Consider the following 326-nt stretch of genomic DNA (forward strand, 5'->3'; position numbering starts at 1 on the left):
GGTGCTGGACGCACCCGCACCGGGAGGACACTGGAGCCAGACCCAGGCTTGCTCTCGTCCCTGTCCCCTCCTGAGTCAGACGAGTCCGACAGGACGGGTGGCTTAGCTTCCTGGGCGGGGAAGGGAGCCAGGCCCAGCGAGAGGCGCTAAGATCCCCCACCCCATCTGGTGGCTGTGCTGTCCACCCTAGCCCAGATTTTCATCAGCACCCACCACGCGGTCCCAGCTCACCCCTGCACTGCCCACCCCCAGGGGGAAGATGGGGAGAACTTAGTGCCAGCTGGAAACTTGTAGGGGCAAACCCAGGGAGACTTCCTGGAAGAGCG

Source organism: Tupaia chinensis, unplaced genomic scaffold (genome assembly GCF_000334495.1).
Source record: "Tupaia chinensis unplaced genomic scaffold, TupChi_1.0 Scaffold000129_1, whole genome shotgun sequence".
Classification (NCBI taxonomy): Eukaryota; Metazoa; Chordata; class Mammalia; order Scandentia; family Tupaiidae; genus Tupaia; species Tupaia belangeri.